This window comes from Elephantulus edwardii, unplaced genomic scaffold (assembly GCF_000299155.1).
Source record: "Elephantulus edwardii isolate Elephantulus edwardi_28Jun2011 unplaced genomic scaffold, EleEdw1.0 scaffold00060, whole genome shotgun sequence".
Classification (NCBI taxonomy): Eukaryota; Metazoa; Chordata; class Mammalia; order Macroscelidea; family Macroscelididae; genus Elephantulus; species Elephantulus edwardii.
In genome coordinates, this window is record NW_006399810.1 from 10,846,979 (window position 1) to 10,860,115 (window position 13,137).

General features: G+C 38.2%; 1 pseudogene; it reads right to left on the reverse strand.

Annotated features, from left to right (window-relative positions):
- Positions 1-2,924, reverse strand: part of LOC102856591 — a 31,174-nt pseudogene extending 28,250 nt beyond the window's left edge.
- Between the last annotated feature and the right edge of the window lie 10,213 nt (positions 2,925-13,137).

Genomic DNA, 13,137 nt, shown 5'->3' on the forward strand with positions numbered 1-13,137 from the left:
ATGTTCCAATGTAGTACCTATTTTCCATAAATGGTTTTGGTAAGAGGAATGTTGTAAATGTGGATACATTTCCACTATTCCTCCTCCATGCCACGATATAGTGTTATTAGCTTAAGCAGTTATAAATCCATTGCCATCCTTACTCTAACTTAATTCTATTTTTTTAATTTAAATTTGTTATTAATTTCAGTGAAAATTTACAGAGGCTTTGCATTTCCATTCATTCGTTGTTGTAGATTTGTCCCCTCGCAAGGCTCCCCGCCCCCTGAACACTACCCTCTTGGAAAAGTAAAAGAAAAGCCTCTTTGATTGTTTTACAAACCCTCCCCCAGGTCCACTTCACCATGTAGCATCGCTCTAGACTCCTGCCATGACAGAAATACCTAATCACATATCTCTTTTGAACAGTTTTCTCCCTCCTCTATTTCAGTGCAGTATACATTATTCAACCTATCTTACTCAGTCTCTCCCCAACCTAAATGGGATCTTCTAAGAATCAAATCCCTATGCACATCCAAAACCTTTTCCAACAGGATAAAAAGGAAAACCACAGACTGGGAAAAATATTTGATAATGACATGTCAGGTATATTGACTTATATCTAGAATTTATAGAATACTTGAGCACCAGAATAAGACAAACAACCCAGTTGCAGAATGGGCACAGGATATGAACAGACACCTCACTAAAGAACACATCCAGATGGTGAACACACACATGAAGAAATGTTCAAAGTCCCTAGCTCTAAGAGAGATGCAAATCAAAACAACTATGAGCTATCATCTCACCCTAGTAAGATTAGCAAAATTTAACAGAACAGCAAGCAATAAATTCTGACAATGTTATGGAGAAACTGGGACCCTTTATTCATTGTTTGTGAGAGTGTAAAAGGATGCAACCACTATGAAACACAGTATGGTGTTTTCTCAAAAAGTTGGAAAGAGAAATACCATTTGAACCAATAATTCCACTACTGCAAATATACCCTAAAGAAAGCAGAACTGCCACCCAAGCACATATTTACAATAGCAAAGAGTTGGAAACAACCCAAGTACCCATCAACAAACAAATGGCTAGTGAAGCTGTAGTATATTCACACAATGGAATACTATGTTACATTGAAAAACAAGGAACTGGTGAAATATCATACAAAATGGGTGACCCTGGAAGACATCATGCTGAGTGAAATATCTGTCACAAAGGGGCAAATACTGCATAATGCCACTGTTGTAAAGCACAAATTACCTGGGGGCTAGGGGAAACTAAGAAAAGAGGGGATAAGTAATGTATACTTGCATTGAAACAGATGAGGGAGAGAACTGTTTGAAAGGAATATATGTTTTAGCATTATTTTCATGACAAATGTCCAGAATTAGCGCTGCATGATGGAGTGGACTTGGGAGGGGAAAGCAGGGAGATTGTATAATAATGAAAGTTTTCTTTTTCTTTTCTTTTTTTTTTTTTACTTTTCAAAGAGAAAAAACAACTGGGGGGAGGGGTGAGCAGGGAGGAAAATGTGCATCAATGAATGAAAATCCAAAGTCTCTATAAACTTTCATTAAAATTTTAATTCTAAAAAAAGAGGGGGAAAAGGATAAAACCCACCAAAAACCAGTGGCATTATGCAGCATTTGTCCTTTTGTGACTTACATATTTCACTCAGCATAATGCAGGACAGGATTTTAGAGGGTTTTGGATTTCCTCTTTCCTTCTATTTCTTTAGTTGATCAGAATGTGGATAAACAAAATTACTTGCTTTCAGGCTCTTTGAAACTTTAAGAAACTTGAGGATGAAACCTAAGAGTGTGAAGGAGGAAGACAAGTAGAAAAAGGTTGCTATTTCAGAAGATTTTTACATAGCAAATATTAGAGAGCTTTGGTGGCCTAGATGTAAGGAGCTGTGCTGCCAACCTAAAGTCACACAGTTTGAATCCACCAGTTGCACTAAGGGAGAAAGACTAAGAATCTCCTCTCATGTGATTAACTGCCTCTAAGATACTACTGGAGAGTCAGCTATGGGTCGGTTCCCACTCTACGGTGTGTAACAACAATATGTAAGCTAAATATGTGATGTAATAAAATAACTCAAACTATAAATAAATGCCAGAGTATTAAGCATTGGGTTTCAAGTGAAAAACTCTGCAGGAGGAAGAGGAGTCAATCTGTTTCCACAAATATTGTTGCTATTACTGTTATATGCTGTCAGTAGGGTCTGCCTCATATCTGGCCATCCAGTGGGTTTTCAGAGACTAAATTGCACAGGAGAAGATTGCTTATTTTTCTCAGGCACACTGGAACCATCACTTCCGTTTGGTAGTGAAATTCCTTATCACTAAGCCACCAGGGCTCCCTCCCATAAATATTACTGTTTAGGAACCCTGTGGAGCAGTTCTTTTCTGTCCTACAGGGTCATTGTAAGCCAGAATTACCTTGATAGCTAAGGGACTAAAAAGGAAGCTAAGAGACTATTGAATATGTTTTGTTGTTAAGTGCCATCGAGTTGTAGACGACTCATAGCAACCCTATGAACGAAAGACCTGAACAATTGGATAACTTTAATAATTTCTCCAAGTTCATAGGGTTTCCAGAGGCAAGCTATTTAGGAAGTCGATGCCATTCCTGCTTCCCAGCTTGTTTTAATCAGGGAGTTCCACCAAACACTGTCCCACCACTATTGAATACAAATGCAAAAATTTCTCTATACACCTTAGTATAGCAACTGCTCTTTTTGTTGAGGGACTGAAGGTGAGATTAGGGTGCCACAGGTTGAAGCAGGTAACAGGTGATTGGATGAGTTGGAGATGGCTCGGAGGAGCAATGTCTTCATTTCCAAGTGCTTCCATAACAGAAACACCACAAGCATTTGGCACTAAGGAGCTTTAAGGAAACATTAACTCACAGTCTGGAGACTTGCTAGGCGCCATTACATTGACCACAACTCAGAAGTGCCCCTATGAACAACCTTGTACTGTCTTGTGCTATCCTCACCCTCTCTGTCATGTTCAAGCCCATTGTTGTAGTCATTGTGTCAATCCATATCAATGAAATGCTTCCTCTTTTTTAGCTGATCCTCTAATTCTCCAAGCATGAAGTCTTTCAAGGACTAGCACCACCTGATAATATACATAAAGTATGTAAGATGAATTTCAGCTTCTTTGCCTCTAAGTAGGACTCTGTTTACACTTCCTGCAAGACAAATTGCAGTCTTAACTCAGGGCATTGGCAGAGCTGTGCTTTCTATCAGCTCTGGAGAAGATCCTTGTCTCTCTCAGTTTCTGTAGGCATTTTTGGTGTTCTTTGTTTTGTGGACGGATCCTCACAAGATCTCTTTTCCCGTAGTGTTTCTGTCTTTTCCTATGTTCTTTTAATAAAATCCCACTCAGGAGAGACTATGTTTAAGATTCACCCTACTCTGATATTGTTGTTGTTGTTTATCATAGAGCCAGAACTGACTCATAGCTGACCCTCCAGTGGGTTTTCAGAGGCAGTTAATCACACAGGAGGAGATTGTCCATCCTTTTCCCGCAGAGCAGCTGGTGGACTCGAACCCAGTCCCTTCAGGATTGCAGTGTGGCTTCTGGGCACAAGGCCGCCAGAGCTATTATCACATTAAAGAAAGAAAGACCCTATTTCCAAACTGGTTCACTCTCACAGTTTCAGGGTCTTGCATGTATTTTTAGGATTTCAATATATCTTTGGAGGAAGATAGTTCAATCCACGACAATTAACTATTGGGCTTTCCTTAAAGAATTCTGTAACAGAGAATTCTTTGCACACAATCTTGTGTAACAAGGTTTGGAAGTTGAAAAGACAGAAGTCTTTATCCTTGTGCAGGAAGAATATTGCACTGAGAGTTGTAAGTTAGGACAAAGACAAAGGAGCACTTTGAGGAAATGACAAAATGGTAAGGACTATGCCACCAGAGCTTTCCCAAATGACAAAAGAAGTTGTTCACGTTTTTTTTTGACACTCTATCAACATGTCTTTATTTACCAAGGACTGAGAGCTCTTGACAACAAGCCCAAAGTATGTCAGCTGAAGTTTCACCATCCTTGCCACTAAGGAGCACCCTGCCTGTACTTCCTCCAAGACAGATTTGTTAGTTCTTTTGGCAGTCCATGGAATATTTCTACTCTTCACCAACAGAGACAATAACAATGGGCTTAAGCATGTCAGAAAATTTGAGGATGGTGCAGGATAAGGAAAGATGGCAGGATTCTTTTTTTTTTTTAGAATCACGAAATAAAATTATTTATTATGTTCTTTGTACATGACACTGATAAAACATTTCTAATATAGAAGTACTGCTGTCACAACCTTAAACAGTCAACAAATTATAAACCCAGTGATTAAGTCATTACATGAAATACAGATTTTGTATCTTTAGAAGCAACCAGAAAGGGCAAGATAAAAAAAATTAATGACCCAAAAGTATATCTACTCCTTGCCCTTCTAGCTTGTTAAGGCTAGAATCCAAGACAAGTGTCCCACATTATTTTTTAAGACGTTGCAAAAGGAATTCCAGACAACTCTCCATAGTAGTGAAGAAAAAAAAAACCCACCATAATCTCTAACCCGATGGTGTTCACAATATTCTATTTATGGGCAAAGGGCAGGGAGTATTCTTTCATCTTTGACTGGGGGATAAGGCAAGATTCTGATCTGTTGTTGTTCATAGAGTCACTATGAGTTATAGTCAACCCGACAGCACAGAGGGACAGAATTTGTTCTAATTCCCCAACAAAAACTACTTCACAAAACCCATGTGAGTTTGGTGCTCTTAACATCTCCATTTTATAGATTGAGTAAATGAGAACTGAGGCACAAATAGAGACTTGTACACCAATGTTCATAACAGCGTTTTCACCATCACAAGAACGTGGAAACAGCCCAAATGTACAACCACATGGAATGGACTGAAAAATTTTGGTACAATCACATGATGGAATACTACGTAGCACGCAGGAGCAATGGTTTTGTAAAATACTGCCTAACTTGAGAGGGACTGGAGAGCATTATGCTAAGTCAACCAACTCGGTCCTATAAGGAAAATTACTGTATAAAACCATTATTGTAGAAATAGATAACTAGTAAAATGTGTATGAGGATCTAAGGTGGGAGGAGGAGGGAGCCCAGGGGTGAGGACAAGGGGGAGCACAGGGGTGAGGATGGGATCATAGTATTGCACAATTTTATAAAGTAGAGGAAAGGGTCGGTTAAGAAAATGGGAAAGATGCCATGTGAAAAACAATGTATACAGCATTTGTAAGTAAACCAGAACAAAATAAAAAGTTAAAAATAAACTAACAAAAAAATAGAATTATTCGAAGTCACAGAATAGGGCTAGAATATCTGAGCCCATGACTAAAGGTGGGTGTGGAGCGTCACTATCAATGGCTGTGGGAAGGTGAAAGAAAAGTAACCCTTTTCCTCTTGCTGACTAAATGGGTGAGGAACTACCACTTGCTTGCACACTCCACCCACTACCTATCCTCTCAGGCTGTGAGTTGGAGAATAGAGGGATAAAGACACGAGAGTTGTGCATGTTTTCAGACACAGATAATTTATACTCTGGTTTAATTTAGCAGGTGTGGAAAGAAAAAAAAGCTCCAGTGATTGTGTGGCTAGATTGATTTAAAAAGTCAGTTTGATGGGAGTGATGTTTGACAAAAACAGCATCTGTGCAGAGTAGGGATGGGAAGGAAGTTATTTCCAGTGACTTGATAAATGAAGCAAGTTATTACTTTATTGTAGTTTTAATTATGTTTCATTATGTCAGGAAATAAAATTCAGATGGAGAAGATATGTTGGAAAATGGTTTTGAATTTCAAGTTGGACCATTTCAACCTCAACAGTTCTAGTTGTATCTTAGTCAGGGACACTGGCTTGTGTAGACTTAATTACCCCTGATGAGTAGTAGGGGAGGAGAGCCTTGTATGTTGGATTTGAGGTCACTGCAGACTATACAGAAAATGATATAGAAAATGGCCAAAGTAGACAATGTCTGGAGCTTGCTCTGTTCACACAAGTGTTGAGTAGTCCTTTGGCACCAGAACTAAGTTAATTTGGTCCTTTCTTCCTTTATTCTCTTGTATTGTTCCTCAACTTTTTAAAAATAAAAGTAAACTTTTATTCATATTTTTGTCTCAACTCTTACATGTTTCACAGAACTCTCTATCAGCCAATGGGAAAACTAGACTAAATTCTCTCCCAAGGACCTGTTGTCATTGATTGCCATTGAGTCGAGCACGACTCTTAGTGACCCTATGAACAAAAGTCCTGAAGCCTTTCTATTGTTATTATCATTTATCAAAGTTCATGGCATTTCCAGAGGCATGTTTAGGACATGGGTAAGGGTCCATTCATCTTTTTCTTTGTCAGTGTGATGTTAGCCTTAAAGTTGGTTTTTCTTAAGCCATTACATTTAGCCCCCTCAGGTCTCCAGCTACCGTAACTGCTGACATAGAGACTTGCAAATCCTCCACAGATAGGATAAGAAAGAGTGATTCCCACACTGAGCAGCAAGACTTGAGGCAAGCAAGACTTGTGGCAGCAAGACTTGAGGTAGACTGGAGCAAGACTTTGTTGACAGTGAGACCTTGGTGGTAGAGGGACTCATGGTCTTATATTCCCATGTCCCATTTCCTCCTTTTTAGACATTTGGTGTCAGAAAGAGTGGGATTCATTGTTTCAGACTCATAGACCCATGGTTTGGTTTTGTGGGGTTTGGGAAGATGCACAACTAAAATGGTTATTATTTCTTCCTACAAAGAGGGGGAGAAAACCTAAAAGGTTACTTTTAGGTTGAGAATCTGCCCTTTGGCCCAAGAAAAAAAATGTATGAAGATATAAAAAAAAATCCTGGACCAGATGGCTTCATAGCTGAATATTACCAAATATCCAGAGATTTAGTAGCAATTTTTCTTAACTTATTTAATAAAATAGAAAAAAAGGAAAACTTTCAGAGACATTCTGGGAAGCAAGCATAAGACTAATAACAAAATTAGGCAAAAAAGAAAACTATAGATCAACTTCTTTCATGAACACAGACACAAAAAATCCTTAACAGAATCCTAACCAATAGAATCCAAAAGCACATAAAGAAAATAATTTATCATGACCAAGAGAGATCCATAACAGGTATGGAAGGATAGTTCAACAGAAGGGAAAAAAATCAATGTAATTCACAACGTTAACAAAGTAAATAACAAGAACCATATGAAGCTTGAAATTAATGCAGAAAGGGCATTTGACAAAACCCAACACCCCTTTCTGATTAAGACCTTCAGCATAGTGAAAAGACCAAGAGCCATATGCAAAACTAAAAGCCAATATCATTACTAATGAAGAAAGACTAAAATTATTTTCTTTGGAAACAAGGACCAGAGAAGGATGCCCACTGTTCCCACTTCTATTCAATATCATATTAGAAGAAAATAAAAGGCATCCAGATCATCAAAGGGAAGGTTAGTTAAGCTGTCACTATATGCAGATCATATGGTAATGTACACAGAAAACCCCAAAGACTCAATAAAAACTTTTAGAGCTAGTGGGCCAGTTTAGTATGGTGGTAGGATACAAGATCAGTATCCAATAATCAGTGGGATTCCCCTTCAGTGACAAAGAGAACTCAGAGAAGGAAACCAAGAAAGCAATATCATTTACAATAGCCATTCATAAATTGAGATACTTGGGTATGAATCTCACTAGAGACATAGAAGACCTGTACAAAAAACCCCCCTACAGAACATTTCTGTGAGACACAGTAAAAGACTAAATAAATGGAAAAATGTTCCCTGTTCATGGATAGGAAGACTCACTATTGTGAAAGTGACAGTACTACCAAAAGCAATCTACATATTCAACACAATCCCAGTAGACACACCAAATTCATTTCTCAAGGAGGCTGAAAAGGAAATTGTTAAGTTTATTTGGAGAGGAAAGAGACTCCTAATAAGCGAGCACTTATGAAAAACAAAAAAGAAGTGTGAGGCATAGCACTTCCTGACCTCATAACACAGCGGTAGTAACGGCATGGTAGTGCTACTATGACAGGCACATAGACCAATAGAACAGAATGAACAATGCAGAATTGGACCTCTCTGTCTATGGCCAAAATCCTATCAAATGGAAAAATGACAACATCTTCAACAAACAATGCTGACAAAAACTGGACAATTACCTGCAGAAAGCTGGAAGAGGACCCACATCTCACACCATACACAAAAAATCAACTCAAGATGGGTCAGAGACCTGGGAATAAAGCCCAAACTGAAAAAACTCCAGCTCTCTGATGCATAGCAAATAATTGTGAAGGTCATGGCCTGGATCAGGCACACCTTAGTGTCTAGACTGACATTGTTGCTCCTCAGTACTCGGGAGAGGTTCCTGACAGTGGTTTTCCCAATGCAATTCATTTTTTTATTTCCTGACTGCTGGTGCCAAGAATGTTGATTGTGGAGCCAAGCAAGCTGTAATTGTTAAAAACATCAATCTCTTCTCCACCTATCATGGTGCTGCCAATTGGCCCGGTGGTGAGAATCTTTGTCTTCTTGATGTTGAGCTTCAATCCATATTGAGGACTACAGTCCTTGACATTCTGCATCAAGTGTTTCAGGTCCTCTTCAGTTTCAGCAAACAAAGTTGTGTCATCTTCATAAAGTAGGCTGTTGATGAGTCTGCCTCCAATCCTGATGCCACATTCTTCCTCTTACAGCCCAGCCTCTCGAATGATCTGTTCTGCTTATGGATTGAAAAGGTATGGGCAACAGGACACGTTCCTTTCCTTATTTTGACCCATATAATGTTCCTTGCTCTGTTCTGAGGACTAACTGCTTTGTGGTTTGAGTATAGGTTTCACAAAAGCACAATCAAATGTTCTGGTATTCCTATTCTCCTCAAGGTTACTCACAATTTGTTGTGGTCTATATAGTCAAATTCCTTTGTGTGGTCAATGAAATACAGACATTCTTCTGATACTCTCTGCTTTCTGCCAAGATCCATCTGACATTGGCAATAATACTTCTAATGCCTTGACCTCTTTAAACCCTGCTTGTATTTCTGGTAGTTCTCTGTCAATGAGTTCCAGTCATTTTTGGATACTCTTGAGCAGGAAATTAGAACTCAGACACAAATGGAAATTTGCACACTAATGTTCATAGCAGCATTATTCACCATTGCAAGAACATGGAAACAGCCCAAATCTCCAACCACAACTGAATGGATTGAGAAATTGTGGTTCACTTACATAATGGAATACTATGAAGCACTCAGGAGCAACAATTTTAAAAATATTACATAACTTGGGAGAAACTGGAGAGCATTATGCTGAGTGAACTAACTCAGTCCCATAAGGACAGACACTGGATGATAAGACCATTATTCTAAAAATAGAAGGATAACTAGTAAAACAGATATGTGGATAGAGGAGTGAGGATGGTCAGGGGTGAAGCCACAGGGTTGCACAATTTGATTGGTGGAGGGAGGGGTGAAGGGAATGGGAAGGATCCGGTGGGGACCTGAAAAGACAGGGTAATGATGGGCAAGGTCCAATTGAAGGTCACATTGAAGCACAATGTGAATATAGCGTGAAGAGCAATGTAAATGAGGAGTATTGTTAAACACAATGTTGTAAGCAAACAAATATAAAAGAATAAAAACAAAAATGAGTGAAGATGAAGGTAAATCTAAGAATTTCTTTAAAAGTCAATGTATGATGTTTTCCCCTCTTTTCATGTCAGAATGTTATGTTGAACTATATTATTAAAATGAAGAAGTTTTCACTGATTCAATGCTAAGATTTATTGGAAAAAATAATGTTAAGACATACTGAAAAAATGATTAAGATTTTTGTTAATGTAATGCTAAGATATATTGAAAAGATTATTAAGTTTTTGTTGATTGGGACACATTTTGTTAGAGGGAAAATGTATGTCATTTGGATAGTAATTGAGTATTCAAAAAGGGGAAATAATTTGCCCTAAAAGAATGTTTATAGTAGTAACATTTGGTGTAGAGTGTAAAGCTTAAGGAAGATTAAGCTACACGTAGTACTCTGAGGAGTGTTATCTTCGAAAACAGACAAGCAGGAAAAGAGAGCCTTGCAATAAAACTGAGGCAAGAGAAAGCTAATGAGTATGCTTAACTTGTGGTGACCACCTGGGTCTACTTTATGAGAGGAAGAAGAAAGCATCGGAACTCCACTTCCAGTACTTTTAAAGTTAAAGGACACTGGCAAGTATGCTTAACTCATGGTGACCACCTGGATCCACTTGATGAATGGAAGTGGGAGACAGGCCGAGTTTGGACTTGTTCCTTCAGCACTGTCCACCTTGCTTGATGAATGGATCAATGAAGAGGGGTTACTACTGGTTTGTGGAGCAGGGAATCCTTGGGATCTCTGATCTGCTGACTTGGTCCATGTGGGGCTAAAGTTGACTGAGAGGACCAGCCTGTCTTAAACAAAGAAGATTTGTGGACTCCTGAGTTTGTGGCTGATGCCCATTTAGACTTGGATACAACTGAGGATATTTTGACCAGAATCCAATCAGATGAAGAGAAGATGTTTCTTTCTGAGAGCTAGTGTTGATTGTTATTACCTGATGATTTGCTCTGGATTGGACCCTTGTTTATAGATGCAGATTCAACTGTAATGAAATATTCTTTGGAAAAAAAAACACAGGCTTGATTCTTCAGAGTATTGGTTTGATAAGACTGGGGCAAATTATAAATTGGCTATCTAAAATGGGGGCATTGTGACATAAAGAGTAAAGTAGCTGTATTATATATTTCCCCTAACTATAGATGATGTTGGCAAAATTGGAAAACTTTCTGTAGAAAACTCAAACAAGATCCACATCTCACATCATACATGAAAACCAACTCAAAGTGGATCAAGGACCTAGGACTAAAAACAAGGACTATAAACTTCATTAAAATAAAGCTTGGAAGAACTCAAGAAGCCCTGTTCATCCACAGCATGAACAGTCTTCCAAGCATTCTGAAAAACTTACAATCAGGAGAGGATAAAATAGATGAATGGGATCTTCTAAGAATAAAATCACAAAGCACATCCAAAAACTTCTCCAAAAGGGTAAAAAGGGAAGCCACAGACTGGGAAAAAAAAATTGGTAATGACATGTATGATAAGGAACTTATATCTAGAATTTATAAAATACTTGAGCACCACAACAAGATAAACGTAAACAATCGAATTGAAAAATGGGCACAGGATATGAACAGACACTTCACCAAAAAACACATTCAGATGGCAAACAAACACATGAAGAAATGTACAAAATCCCTAGCTCTAAGAGAGATTCAAATAAAAACAAATATGAGATAATATCTCACTGCAATAAGAATAGCAAAATTTAGCAGAACAGCAAACAACAAATCCTGGCAAGGCTGTGGAGAAACTGAAACTTTCTCAAAAAGTTGGAAATAAAAATACCATTTGACTCAGCAATTCCAATTCTTGAAATATGCACTAGAGACACTAGAACTGCCACCCAGCACACCCGCATTTATTGTGGCTTTGTTCACAATAGCAAAGATCGGGAAACAACCCAATTGCCCATCAAGAAATGAATGGATAGAGAAGCTTTGGAATACTACGATGCTTTGAAAAACAAGGAACTCATGAATTATTATCTAAAATGTGTGATTCTGGAGTATGTTATGCTGAGAGAAATATCTCAGTCACAAAAGGACTAGTACTGCATAATGCCACTGTTGTAAAGCAGGACTGACATCTGGGTTGCGGGGAAACCAAGAAAAGAGGGGACAAATAATGTATACTGCATTGAGACAGATGAGGGAGAGAACGATTTTAAAGGGATATATGATTAAGTATTATTGTCATGAACAGGAGTCCAGAACGAAAGCTGTATACTGGAGTAGAACTGGGGGCAGGGGTGTGATTGTATAACAATGAAAGAATTTTTTTTTTCCTTTTCAAAGAGAAAAGCAAACTGGGGTGGGAAGGTGGAGGAGTGGGCAGGGAGGAAAGTGTGCAACAATGAATGAATGTAAATCCAAAGTCTCTGTAAACTTCCTTTAAAATTAATTTTAAAAATCCCCCCAAAATTAAAAAAAAAGTGAAGAAGACCCTTGATGAGATGAGTGCAGACACAATAACTGCAGCAATGGGTTTAAGTGTGTCAGAGAAGATGATGGAGCCATGGATGTTAAATGAACTCTTGAAACCATAAACCTGACAGTTCCATGGGATATTTTAAAAACTTTTAAATCCTAAAAAATTTTTAAAAATTCCCCATGAAATCGTCTTTTAAAAGGACAATACCATTATTGCTAGGTACCATTGAGACAAGCACAACTCAACAACCCTATGAACAACAAATCTGAATCTTGTCCTATCCTGTACCATCCTCGTCATCCTTGGCTCCAGAAAGACTACATGAGAATTAGAAACTCTGTTCTACATTTTCCTTATTTTACATCAGGATTTTGCTATAGAATCTTTGGTCAATATGTTAAAAAATGTGAGCCAAGGATCATCTAGTTTTTGGGGTTTTAAGACAACTCATTACAACAACACAGAGGTGACTCTCCCGTGGGATTTTGGAGACTGTAAATCCCGTGGGAAAGACTGGTCATCTTTCTCCTGAGCAGCTGCTGATGGGTTGAACTATCAGAAAGGCATTGCTTTGGAATTTGCAGTGAAATTTACTAGGAACTATGCTATATTTGGAAGCAGGAGTGGCATCCACTTTCTAAAAAAAAACATGCCTTTGGAAACTCTATGAACTTGGAGAAACAACAACAGTTATAGAAAGGTTTCAGGTCTTTTGTTCATAGAGTCGCTATGAGTTGTGCTCCACTTGACAGCAATCAACAATAATAACACATGCTACCCAAGCTCAAGGAGGTAAATTAATTAAACATGGAGACAATTTGTCAAGCCTTCCTCATTTTTCCTCTTCCTGATTCTCCTTTGTTGTTCCCAGTGAATAGAGATTAATTGTTGTGTCTTGAATAGTCATTTGCAAGTTGTTTTGGGTTTTTTTGTTTGTTTATTTCTTTTCTTTGTTCCCAGAGTTAAGTTTATCAGTTAGCCTTGTGTATTCTAACACATACCAAATTCTACCACTTGTATTTTCTCTTTTTATTATTTTA